The sequence below is a fragment of the Rissa tridactyla genome, chromosome 14 (assembly GCF_028500815.1).
Source record: "Rissa tridactyla isolate bRisTri1 chromosome 14, bRisTri1.patW.cur.20221130, whole genome shotgun sequence".
Lineage (NCBI taxonomy): Eukaryota > Metazoa > Chordata > Aves > Charadriiformes > Laridae > Rissa > Rissa tridactyla.
In genome coordinates, this window is record NC_071479.1 from 10,113,858 (window position 1) to 10,127,239 (window position 13,382).

Genomic DNA, 13,382 nt, shown 5'->3' on the forward strand with positions numbered 1-13,382 from the left:
TTCTCCAGCTTCATTACCTTAAGATCATTGCCTTTTCTCAGCACACAAAACGATTTAGAGTGTTTTTCCCCACTTGCTATACTTTACAATTTTAGATTGCAGGTAAAGTTTCTGGGAATGACGTGGCAGTCTGCATGGTATTTCTGCAAATGGAAGAGTTTTATTACGCATTACAGACAGATGTTAAAGCTTTCTCCAATAATTCACCTTCCAGCAACTAAAGAGGAGAGTTTAATCAATAACTACAAATAAATGGTCATTAGTCCTTCAGCTACAGCCAATATCATGCAACTTGCACATACAAAGACTAGAACACAGGGTAAGATTATTTTGCAAATTTGGGAGAAGCCATGTTATTCTTGCTTGATCCACGTACGATAGCATAAGGGAGGGAGAGAGGGTGTGATTTGTGCCAGTTCTCTGGTTCCAAGTTGTTTAGTAAGTCTTTAACAACAAATCCTTTACAAGTACTCCAGACTGACCCCCTAAACCTGAGTTTCTCAGAATCTCCAGGTATTTCTGAAAGTCCTGGTCCACATTCCTCAAGTTGGTCTAGGGAGACCTTAGGGGCAGAAAAGAAAAGGCTGAGGAAAGGAGGCTAAAATCCTTCTGCCTGATTCTTGTCTAATTTACGACGGCAGCTCTACAGCCCATTCGCAGTCCATCTGCGCTTCCCGCCAACCTTCCCTGTACCTCCCTGATTCCCACCGGCAGAGCAGGGTGTAACAGGACCCACCATGCAGCTGAAAGGGAAATATATGTCCTTGGAAAATCACTTTTGTGTCTGGAGGAGCAGGACATGCTTGGGTCTCGAGTTGCCTTCTAGAAGGCCACATCACCGCTGTCTTATAGTATGGCCAGAACACTTCAAAATATCAATGCGTAAATTTCCTGATAGTTGTATGTGGCAAGGTGGAATTAGATGATGAACATAAAATATTTCTATTGTGTTTCTTCCCTCGCACCCTAGGATATTTTGTCTAACAGAATTATTACTTACCCCAGCAGTCTCACCCTGTCTACGATCTCACCTTCCTTCAATTTTTAGATTACCAAGGCCAGAACTTTATTGATCAAAGCAAACCAGAAGTGATTTGCCTTTAACAGTTGACTGGGGGAGAGTATCAGGGAACAGCCTTTCTTTATAAGAGACCTGCATGCTACCCATGTCATATCCACCTCCCCTCCGGCACGCCTCCTTGCAAGCCTACTTTCTCTATACGTATAAGACTCAAAGTCATAAGACTTATAAGATGACTCTTATGACTGGGTATAATTTTGTGATAAGGCACAGACTGTGTCATTTAGTTGAGTAGCTGTTTCTCAGCATTTTCCGTGTATAATACCTTTAACATCAACTATTGTCCTTTTGTTTTGCCATATGAGAGGGGTCACAAGTGGGAAAAAAAACCAAGCTGTTAGTGAATTTTGCTTTTTCAAATAATTCTTTGATACCAATTTTAAAAAAAATGTAAGTTTTAATGCTTGATTTCTGTATAGGTTAATCTATAACAACTTCTAGCAACTATAGCTCAGAGTTCAGCTCTGTAAAAGTAACGAGCTTTAATTAGATCCAATCAGTCTTATCAGGTAGTGAAGAAGTCGAAGTTTTGATTGTGACATAGTCACATCCTCTGTCAAGAGATAGTGATCCTTCTAAGAGCCATGGCTCTTCTCCAGAGGAGATTTCATCCACCGGAAATCTCGGCTCCAATGCTCAGTGCAAATTATTTCTACTCTTCCCCAGAGGTCCCTGACTCACTGGCTTCGCTCACACAGCAGGACTGGGAGATGAGGGCTGTTGCATCACCCTTCCAGGCTCATGGACACACTGAAGCACGTGATGGCTCTATCTCCCCGTTCGCATGCCCACACTTGCCACACCCCTGAGCATTCAGAAGATGGTGTGGTCCCAGCTCTTGCTCTGGCCTGCAGTGTGGTCATGGACTGACAGCACACCCACAAACCAGGAACAGTGTGTATAGCAGAGGGCTCCTCATCCCGCAGGTGAGATTTTGCCAAGAGATGCCAGGGGAAGAGATGAGGGATACAGATCTGTTGACAGGTTTCAGGAATTGACTCACCATCTTCCTTGGCACTTGAGAAAGGCCCAATTAAGAAGCAGCACCTTCTGACCTCAGAAAGCAGCCAGAAGCATTAGCCTTACAGAGGCTCCTACCTGGAGCCTGCATCTGAGGCTGGGCTGTTCCAACAAGTCTCCTTCCTCACCCACTCAAGATGTAATTCAACCTATGAAGCTGACAGAGCAATAATGCCTTTGAGTGAATTGCCTCATTAACCACACCCCCGCAGCCTTCGTTTGTGCTGAGACGGCTCCTCTCACACTGTTCCACCATCCCAAACAGGTAGGCCTCGGAGGTGCAACTTCATCCTAATTAGACCATTACTTTTACCAAAACCTGCTCGGTATCGGAGCACGCTTTATCTGGGTGCATTCAAGCCTGCTGTAAGCCCGTTTCTTGGATGTGACGGATCCACTTTCCCACTCGGGGGCTCCTAAACTTAGATCCTAGTGGCTAACCAATTATTACCCGCTACCAGGTCCTTCTCGCTGATTGACCATGGGATTTGGCCATCATGTCTTCCACAAATCTAGTCTTCCCAGACTGCTCTCTCAACCTTCTGCCACATCTACCCACAAAGCCAGATGTGTCTGTAGTTCAAACCTGTCTCCCGTCCACCTTAAGCACCCTCCTCTTGTGACAGGAACCTCACTGATCAGTTCATACTGGCACCGGGCTCCTAGAGCTCCTCTACATAGTCACCCGGGGGTCAGGCTGTTCCCTTGAGGGGTCCCGTCATATTATTACTCACTTTGGCAGTCTGCAGTTGGGTTTGGTGCAGTTGTATTCTCCCCGGTCATTCCTTGGGCAGCCAGCCCTCTGCGCGTGCCATGAGGCGGTGGCAGTGTGTTGTCCCAGGTTAATAGCTAGCCAGGGTCAACAGCAGGCATACTATCGACATACTTGATATACTCCTGATATACTGGATATATACTCTTCCAATCTATCATGGAGGGAACTAATACCCAGTTCCCCAAATGATTCCAATCATGAGTCTCAAATCAAAATCTTAAGTTTATGAATCTCAAAGCAAAAAACTCAAAGCAATTGCACTGGAAGACATGCATGCAAACACGTAACTGTCCTGACAGGACACTTGCCTCCACTCAAATGTCACCTCAAAAAACCGGGAGGAATTTCCCAGCTTCACTCCAGTCCAAACGGTGCATCTCAGGAATGCACTGCTTTTTCCCTCAGGGAAGCCACAGTTTGTTCAACGTTGTTGGACATCAGTCTAAGAAAAATAGGCTTAGTCTGTCCCAGAAAAGAAGATCTCAGGAACTGTTCATATGATACATGCGTTTCACTGGTGTTGAGAGGCCCAGTGAGTTAACACTGAGAGTCCTTCACAGCGAGAAGCCACATAAACATTCAAGATAAATGCTGCATAGAGCTGATCTGCTTCTTCTGGTAATTCTATATAACTGAGATGATTTTTCTCTTCTGTTCAGATTTTCACAGATTTTTATATCATCCCTGAAACATGAATCTGTTCAACATTAAATACAGCAAAGCTTAAGTGAGTGAAGGCTTCTGTCAGTCCCTCCTTTTCACATTTGTGTCACTTCTGCATTTGAAGCCATGACAGCACAGTTTGTGCAACATGAGAATAATATCCTCTCTCCCTTTGTAATTTCCTTTCCCTAGTTCCCCCTTACCTCTCATCCTAGTATATGGTCAAGGTTTTCTTCGCTCACCATAAGTAGCATTTGTCCACTGACAGCAGAGGTTCATGAGACCTTAAGAGAGCTTACACGGTGTCTCTTGCTTTGATTTGCATGTCTTGTGTTCTGGGCTGAACCGCCCTTATGAATCACAATGAACTTTATCATATATTAATTCAACAGAGCAGCTAATACATTGCAATTTTCAGGGACAAAAATCAAGGTCAGGCATGTATAGAGAGATGGAAAACAACCTTAATGTTGGCTGACAACTCGTCTCAAATCACACACCAGGTCATAGAGGCTAAATTTAAGGATGGTTTTGCAAAAGAGAAACACCATCGTCCATGCATCCAAATACATAGCTATGTACATATCAAAAGAGAGAGCTCACTGTCCCCCCCAGCAGAAGCGGAATATCTCCTCTACGCCCAGCAACACCCCCAGTGATCATCAATCCCTCTTCCGCAAAAAGAGGGAGAGAGACAGAAAGTTTTGAAGCGCAAAGGCATTTACTACGCTTTGTTGCACACCTAACAATCTGGTGATTCTGGGCTCCATACCACGGAAGATTTGCTTTCATTAACAAATAAGATTATTTTTTTTTTTACAGGAGGAGAATCAATACACAATAAGCAATTATCCCACCACAAGGTAAACTGTATGAACTCAAGCCTGGCTGATATTAGTGCCCGCGTCTGTTTTTGGTGTCAGAATAATAAACTACAATTGCTTGTCTGTGCTTCACATTCGACAAAAAAGTACCAAGTGTCATGGGTTGGTAATCTTTGTGTCAATAGAAGTAAAATCCCTTTGTGTTAATGAAAAGATCATATGATCATGCAGTGTCACACAGGGCCTCTAAGAGAGGGGGGAGCATTAAGATCAGCCTAAAAAAAAGAGCCATGTATAACCTTCAGGCCTTTTTCAGCCTGCTTCGTTTCAGAAATGTGCATTTGCTTCACAGATTTGGAAATGTAAAACTGGTCTTGGAGAACTTTCCCGTGCTATTTCCACCTGGAACCCTGAAATTTCTCATGATGTATCAGGTTTCTGAGAACATCTGTTTGAAGATTAGCTTGTGAAGAGCAGACATGCAGAACCTTTAGCAAACTGACTCTCCATTCTCCGTTGAAGTGCATTTGTTTCTTAATCTCTAATTTCATTTGAGGCAGGGTAAGAGTTTTGTGTGGGCAAGCGGGTTCTTCAGAATTGCAGCCAACAGAAAGGGTGTGTTGGAGGGAGGGGAAGAGCAACACAAGTGAGCGGTATCCCACGCCAAGCACACAAGCCAGCTGCCAGCAACCCACTTGGGGATACTCTTCCACAACCCGCCTGGGGAAACTGTAGAAGTATTACTCAAATGACCAGGTTTCTGGAAAGGACAAATAAGTGGGCTGAAAGGCTCAGAACAGGAAGTGTGCAATTAATACTGATCAAAAGAAGAAAGCAGACTGAGTGTGGGCACCCATCCTCTGCTGGTCAAAAAGGTGTACCCACACCACTCTGCAGCTATAGCCTCGAGACCTGGCACAGTAACTCCACCTATTTCCTCCCGTTGGAGCAGTGATAAGTCACCAGTATCAGGAAGTCACCGTGGAATCATTTCCAGATGTGTCCCAGCACTGCCTGCTCTCTGCTGTCTGCAGCTGGAGACCTGCCATGACGACATTTCCACAGGCATGTCCCAAGTCACCCCAGCCCTGGTGTAGACGTAGGTGTACTGGGCAAACATATACAATGCTTCCCCAAAACATTCCCTCAGCTCCGAGATATCGGAGGCCGAAGGACTTCCTGAGACACACAAATTCTGAGTATTTAGTACCCACAGAGAACTCCTCTTCTATAAACATATCTAGTATGTGCTTGAACCCATGTGAATTTTCAGCATCCACATTATCCTACAGAAAGGAATTCTACAGCTTAAACGAGGAGGGAGGATGGTGGTTTTCTTTGGACCTCTCTCTTGCTGGTTTAGATTTTCAGTAAGTGCTAGAATCCATCTTACCATTAATTTAATCGGTTCAGGTGACGGTGGCTATAAAGACCTGTCAGTGAAAGCTGATCATAAAATTTATGTGCAAGTTCCTGTGATGTTCACAGAACTCAGCGTGAACCAAGCTGTAGACTTTCACACCAGTAATTCATATCACTTGTAAAATTCTGGTCTGCTGAAGACTGGGCATCCTACCCAAAACCAGAGAGAGAAGGACCTCAATGGGGTTTCTTCTTGCAGTTATTACTTACATTCTCTCCATCCCAACAAGTGCTTTCTCAGTATCATGATGCTCACTAACAACTTTTGTACAGTGACAGGCCACATGTCAAAACCCAAGGAGGTCAACTGCTTCTCCTGGGCAAGCTGCTGGTTTTGGCGGAGTCCTTCCAACCTCCCAGCAATGAGACACACGCAGGTGGCTTTCCCCTCACCTCCTCTCCCCAGCCGTACAAGCCGTATGCTGTACAACCGTACAGCGCTGCAGCCCCTGAGACCTGGTGAGCCCATGTCACCTTCCAGTCGAGCTCCCAGTGGGGCCCTGAAGTGGCTGAGCTGTGCTGAAGGCAAGTCCTGCCTCCAAGGTCCATGCTAAGGAGTCATGGTCCCATCGCATGTCTAACGTAAGGTTTCAATTGCTTTTCTTTTGCTCTCAGCCCTATCCTAGGACAGAGATCTGGCTGGGGAAGGAGAGCACTGAAATAAGTGTGAGTGAAGAGTACTGGCCCTGTGTTTGTTTATCTACCTGGTGGGAAATGGTCCATAAAGACTCTGTCAAAGCAAGCCATAAATCTATTAGAGAAAGGCACAGAGGGCAAAATATTTGATAACAGAAGTGGGGCAAGAGATGTGTAAATGAGGAATAAATGTACCCCACTGCTCATTTCAAGAGAAAAACAGGGTCAAATCAGCACTGGGAAATTGTCAGCACATGGAGAGACGTTAATTACTCTCAGATGCAAAAGCTAAAGTTTGCAATCCTACCACAGCCACAGAAGGACATAGAGGTCCTGAGGTCAATCTGCGTTGACTTCTCTTTCCTGTCTCTGCCCTTGGCTGGGGCCTGGTACCCGGATAGAGGGCGAGTGACCATACTGACTTATGCAATGTGATGCAACATACTACGTAGAGTGATCCTTCCTTTTCATCCCAGCCTGAATTTAATTTCCTCTGCACTTACTCAGCCAGAGGGTTCTGTCTTTTGCGGAGCTATTCCCTCTGTGGCACCACAGACACCTCTCTGTTTGCTGAACCACTGAGCCAAGTCTGACGTCAGAACCTTTTCCTTTGTACATAGGTTTTTCGGCACTGGAGAAAGGCTGCAGCTGAATCAGAAATACAGTGGAAAAGGTTTGGATCTGACACAAACCATGCATCCTAAACTTCCTTAGACCACATCTAGAAGAGACCTTCCTAAATTCCTGATTCATCATGCAAACCACTCTTTCTCATCGAGCTGTGTCCCAAAGTATCTGGAGTTTGCTTCCTAATTTGTTTTCCTCCTGTGAATCTGTTCCTGCACGCTTTGGCGATGCCCCCGTGGTGTGGGGGAGCAGGAGCAAGGGCAGCAGTGGACATGGCATCCTGGCTGTGCTCAGCCCTCGCTCCATTTGCCTGGCTGGTACGCAGCCATGCCCCTTAGCACACCGGCGTTATCCTGCCCCGGCATTCCAGCCGTGCCTGGGGCTATTTTGGCAGACTCGCTGTCTATGGGAGCAACAGGCCTTGTCTGAGGAAACATGGAGCATCCCTCCAGGGAAAGAAGGCGCCTCCTACCCCCCGGGTTCTTATGGCATGCACTTCACGTGGCGGTGGCAGGCTAAAACTTGAAGCCCTGAATCAGAAGTGAAAAAGGCATCACTTAAAAGCATGCCTTGGCAGACCGTGCCTCAAGGGTCTGAGGGCATATTAGGGCAATACAGGCCAAGACCTTGAGCTGAGACTATGTCACCACTGCCCTGCTCCGGGAAATTTGGAGTCTGGAGCAAGTGAGCTGCAAGATCCCCAGATCCTATTGCTCACACTTGACAGTTTCCGGGCTGCGTTGTTCCCAGGGAAGGCCATAGGAAAGGGAGAGGCCAGCTGTGCCCAGCTGTGACGTATGAAAGGAAGATAATGACAAAGTCATTCTTACCCTAGTCCATACCATATAATCCTTTCTACAAAATAACCAGGAACTGCGCTGCATAATTAGATTTTCTTTATTTGTTTGCATTTGCCACATAGAAACATGCATCGCTGGTGCTGTTCCCTGTATCCTCAGCAACCTCTCGATGTTCAGACAACAACAGCTAGCTGTGGTTTGCTTCTGACAGGCTTGTAGAGCACGGAGACTGGTGCAGGGCAGAGTCAAGAGCTTCGTTGGATCATTTGCTAGGCACTGTCCACAGCAAGGAGAAAACAAAGCCCTGGATCATGAAAGGAATACTTTACAGAGCCAGCTTCCTTGTACGCACTGAAATGGCTGGGAAAATCTCCACCTAACCTGTCCCTGACACTACAAACACATTCTTGCAAAACTTGAGCAAGACGCCACTCCAGCAACAGACGGGAATGAGCAGTGTCTCTGTAAATATGTCCTGTACTCAGTACAGGAGAAAAAACTTACACATCTGACCTGATTATATTATTTCCTGCTGATCCTGTCCATCCCTAAGCGTCCTCATGAATGGGGCGCAGAGTTCAGACTTTGCACCTGTGAACGGGTACGTTGTGTGAATCTCACCTGACCAACAGTGGGGAAGGCCATCCTCAGCTGATGTGCACTGGTTTCACTCACTGATTTCAACTTATCTGTACCAGTCAGAAGTAGAGCGTGTGCCCCACAGAACCTTTTGGAAAACCTTGCCTGGAGTTTGGCTAAGAGTACTTTTCTCAGCTCTGTAACCAGTTGGGCCTGGGCTATTGCAGAAATAAATGGTGAATGATCTTTTTGGTTGTCAGAACGATGTTTTCCACTGTTTTTTATCATGAGCACTCCTCTGCATCTCTATTTTCTGATCCTGGGAAATTCACTGGGAGAAAAAGTATAAGGAAAAGCAGAGTGTGTTATACCTAGGAAGGAGTAAAGACAGTGAAAGGGTCTCAGATCACCAGAAATTAATTTCCAAGAGGATAAACTACCTTATGCCACTGAGCTGCAGCAACTCCCAAGTGCTGGAAGCAAAATACCTTGGTGAAATGTGGAGAGTTCTCCTCAATGAGGACTAGGGAGCCCTGCACCTGACCTCTTCTGGCTTCAAAAGAGATTTGAAGAGACAGACTAAGATGCTCTTAGTCTCTTGAAGACTAAGGTAGAGACTGAGGTGCTCTTCCCTTGTCGAGTTGGTTCTTCCCTGTGTGGTGCTGCAATCTTATCCCTCAGTCACCTAAAAGCTGTGCTTGTTACTCCCTCCTGGGCTCCAATTTTGTGCAAACCAAGTAGTCTTCCTGGTGAGAAACCTGTCCACAGAACAGAGGATGAGTCCTTACAGGGTTTACATGCCACCGGGACCATGCTGGATTTTGGTCTCTTTGCTCAATCCTTTGCATCAAAGTTATTCTAGGAGACCTCGTGCCCTCACACTCCCCTTATGTCGTCCCATTTTGCCTCAGTGCACTCAGTACAAGAACTCCAGTATAGCACAAAGCATCCTGTGTGTTATTTGCCTTTCTCTCCTTGAAGTAAAGGCAGAGGGGCACAAGAGGAGACCAAAGCTCTGGTCTGTATGTGTCCCACCTGGGGTCTTGCTGCTGGGAAGAAATCTCCTGGCAGCAGCAATAGAAGGTGAAGCAGTTCAGCACAGCAACACATGTGGTGCCCAGCACAGCCACTTTAAATGAAGAAATTCCAGGTTGTCTACTTCATGCTGACAAGCACCATGGTTTCCCACAGCATACGCAAGGGCATAGACCAGGATTTGCCCTGAAAGTCTCTCCTGGAGTCCCTGATATCCCACAGCTCCCATCCCACAGCCCCTGCCTCCTCCGCAGCCATGGGCTGGAGCCAAGGACACGGGAGCAGCATCTCCTTGGGCCATGACATTCCCCCTGCTTCTGACTCCATGGCAGTACCACCCGGGTGATCCACTTTGTGTGCATGGGAGGGAAACGTGCTCACAGGACATGCGCCGTAAGGAAGGGGGATTTCAGCAGCGGAGAGGTGGGAGGTCATGGCAGAGACACAGCAGCTGGAGGTGGGGATCCATCCTGCATTCTCCCACTCCTTCCCGTCACATGTCAACCCCTGGCAAGGGGCAGCTCGAGGAGCTGGTCCCCATCCCCTGTCTGGTGACAAACCCAGTCTAACTGGGTAACACTTCCACATAGCGACCAGCTACATCCTACTTCTGCTTATTGGTGGTCAGGAGTTGTGTAAGAGTAATGACTGACCTGAAAAGCCCCTCCTGACACATATCCATACCTGACCATGCCTATAGCAAAACCCTCCCACAATCCTTGTGCACAAGGGAGGACATGGTTCCTCTTCCAAGGCGGTGCTGGTCATGTTAAGATGAACCTCCATCCCTCTGCTTTCCCTCCAGCCCTGTACACATGATGTCTGGGGTGAGAGACTCCCGACGGCCCAGCAAAACAGCGAGCAGGAAGGATATGACAAGACCAAGAGGAGCAAATACCACGTGCTGATTGCCCCTCTCCTCCCTGCTGAAGGCTGCTCGGTGCTTTGCCTTTCTAAGGCGAATCTCACAGGATTCAGCTGGAAATGCTGCAGATGATAAAACATTAACCATTCTGAACAGTGAAGAGAAAGCACTTTGAAAACCCTTAGAAAATGTGTGAAATGGTCTTTGAATGCTCAATTACTTTTTCTCCATACTCACTGCAAGCTTAAAAACTAAAAGCACAGTCGTTACCCCATATAGACAAGGAATGAATAAAGATGCAATATGCTAAGTAAGTCCCATGCCGAAGACAAAAATACCTGTAATACCATCCTTGGGTGCACTACTTTATCCTCACTATATATATGGTTCCCCTTACTCGTCCCGAGACAAAATGCTCTCGTACGTATCATGCACAAGCACGCAGGAAGAGTATAAAGCACTACAGAAAGAAGAGAGAAAACTCAGCAGCACAGAGGTGGCATGCCCCAGTGACAAGCCCTTTCTTTGCACGCCTAATGCCTTTCATGCTTTTTCTTCTCTTTAAAAAAAATATCTAAGCCCCATATATTTAACTCCACAGTAAAACATCTCCCCTCTCTAACGCTTCTTAAACTGCAGAGGTGAGCTGGATTGGTAACCCCTGCAGATTTCTCTAATCAGTAGAAACTAGTCAAGGACCACAGGCTGGGACACGCCTGAGATGAGCAGGAGAATTTACCCAGCAGCCAGCGCTGGGAGCCCAACTAGGGGCGCACGGGGAGCAGCAGGAAGAATTTGAAGAGCACCAAGACAGAGCTCCGAGCAGGGCTTCCCCTGCCTGCACCTGCGGGGTGGTCCCCAACTGTTACTGTTCCCTGGTGGGATCCCAGGGGATGGCCGGGAAAGGCTGCGGGCAGGAGCACCCTGCGCAGGGCAGCAGGAGCCCAGCGTGGTGCTGGAGGTCTGCAGAGCTGGGGGTTACTCTGGCCGCTCTAAAGCCACCCTGCTGAGCCGTCATGAGGGAGTCATAGAATTATAGAACCATAGAATTGCCTAGGTTGGAAGGGACCTTTCAGATCATCGAATCCAACCATCAACCTGCCACTGACAAAATACACCACTAACCCATGTCCCTCAGCACCACGTCTGCCCGGCTTTTAAATACCTCCAGGGACGGTGACGCCACCACTTCCCTGGGCAGCCTGTTCCAATGCTTGATAACCCTTTCAGAGTAAAAATTTTTCCTGATTTCCAACCTCAGCCTCCCCCGGTGTAACTTGAGGCTGTTTCCTCTTGTCCCCTTGCTTGGTCCCAGCCCACTGTCACCAAGCCCATCACCGAGCTCCCCAGGGAGCTGGGGGGTGCTGGGGCACCCTGGGGTGCCTGGCAGGAAGGGGACCATCGGTGATGGGATGCAAGACACCTCCTGGCACGTAAAAGGCACGCTGTGTGCCAGATGGACTCATGCTCTGGAGAGGAAAAAGACATTTTTCCTTCTTTTCTTAGGATTTTTAAGAGCAAATTCTCAGCTTGGCTCCATACGCCAGGTGAAGAGCGTGAACCTGTTCCCGTCTCATCTCAAGAGCCCAGCGCTCGCTCTCCGAGGCTCCGGCTACTCATCCTCTTCCAGCCAAAGGTTTGCAGGTCACACACCACGGCAATAAGTCTCAGGCCAATAAAAACTCTTAGGAGATGTTTTAACTCAGAACAGGATCCACTGGAATTCCTTGGAAAATAGAAAAAAAATTAAAAAAACCAAACTCCGTGGGGGTTGCTGGCTGCTGACTGGGGATATCTGCCTGTCTGCTTGTAAGGCACATGCCTTGAATACATATTAAGCATTTTGTGGCAATAGCAATGAAGAGAAAAATCAGCTTTGACACTCATGGACAAAATATTAGTATTAATTTTTTAGTACTCTGCCCTAGAATAAGCAACTGGGACCCCAGGAAAAAATGAAATGAAATGAAATGAAATGAAATGAAATGAAATGAATTAAAATAAGATAAAATAAAAATCACAGCTCTATACAGCACTTCCACAAAAATATGAGTTTTGTTTCTACCGATCCTAGCAACACCTTCCCACCCATTGGGTTTTTTTTTATGTTCATGATAAATGGAGCTGCGCCTGCCCTGATATCAGCTCTGGTGCTGTAAAAAAGGAGAATAGTCCTTGTCCTAAAGGTTTTACGGCCTAAATGAAAACAAATAAACAACGAGAGAGGTAAACAAAGCCAGTTACTAGCCTAAGGTCACAAAGGGGTTATGTGGCTTGGCTCGGAGAAGAGCACAGGTCCTTCGGTGCTTTACCAGCTCTCTCGTCCCGTCTCCCTAAACCATGCTGGGTTTTGCTATTTCTTGTTTTCTGCTTCACACTTACTCTTTCCCCGGCCAATTCCCTGTCCCCGCTGTTGACAGCTTCACTCCTTCTCACTGCCTAAGTGACACCTTCTGCTCGCAGCATGACTTTTAGATTTCTAGTGTATCAAGAACTACACCAGACTATTGCAATAAGAAGATTTCTAACAGTATTAATGAAGAATAAGTGATAAGAGCTGGCTGAATTTTTATTGATTATTTGCCCTTCCTGAGTCTGTGGAAGGAGTAGCAGACAGACCGGGACATGAAAATGTATTTTTCTTTCTTTGGTATTATTTTGTAATAATCTGAAACGTGTTTCATGGGGAGGTGGGGGAAACCAAACCTTGTTGCTCATTCACTAAAAAATAAGTAAGTTTCCACCCTGTTTCTCTATGTGGGGAAAAAGGAGGAGTTTCTGCACATCAGCGTGCACGCGTGGATAAATCGAAGAAAGTTTCAGTTTTGGTGAGAACCATGTTTTCCCGGGAGAAAAAATTTCTGATTTCGATAATCCGGGTAAATCTACATGGCAACATCTCCGCTGAGCGCTCCTGCCCAGGCCGGAGGAGGGAGGGTGGGCTGATGCTGCGCGGCGGGGACCCAGCAGCAGACCAGGGGAGAAGGGACCCCCTTTCCAGCCGGCCATCGGCTGCCATCGGAGTGCGTTTCTCCCAAATCGGTTGCTGAGCAAC

The 13,382-nt window shown here is 46.9% G+C and overlaps 1 long non-coding RNA gene across 1 annotated transcript in view; it reads right to left on the reverse strand.

The window, feature by feature from the left end:
• LOC128917539 (uncharacterized) overlaps positions 1–13,382 on the reverse strand; it is a 105,443-nt gene that overhangs the window by 60,804 nt on the left and 31,257 nt on the right. The window lies entirely within an intron of this gene.